Raw genomic sequence first — 460 nt, 5'->3', positions numbered from 1 at the left:
GGGAATTATTGTTGCCATATCAATATATGTAATAAAATTACCCGCGCTGAAAACTCGCGTTTTTTTGAGGGAATTATTTCTGCTATAGCAATATATGTAATAAAATTATTACCCGCGTCGCAAACTCGCCTTTTTTTTTTTTGGAATTATTTCTGTTATAGCAATATATGTAATAAAATTACCCGCGCCGAAAACTCGCCTCTTTTTTTTTGGGGAATTATTTCTGTTATAGCAATATATCTAATAAAATTACTCGCGTCGAAAACTCGCCTTTTTTTTTTTGGGAATTATGTCTGCTATTGCAAGGTATGTAATAAAATTGTGGGCGTCGAAAAGTTGCCTTTTTTTTTTTTGGGAATTATTTCTGCTATTGCAAGGTATGTAATAAAATTAAAGGGGGGGGAATATTCTTCCCTCGGTGTTCTGCTTGATTACGCTCATCCACGGTAATGTCCGAAAC

This window comes from Plasmodium inui (assembly GCF_000524495.1).
Source record: "Plasmodium inui San Antonio 1 unplaced genomic scaffold supercont1.140, whole genome shotgun sequence".
NCBI classification, from domain to species: Eukaryota; Apicomplexa; class Aconoidasida; order Haemosporida; family Plasmodiidae; genus Plasmodium; species Plasmodium inui.
Note: the sequence above shows the minus strand (reverse complement) of the source record.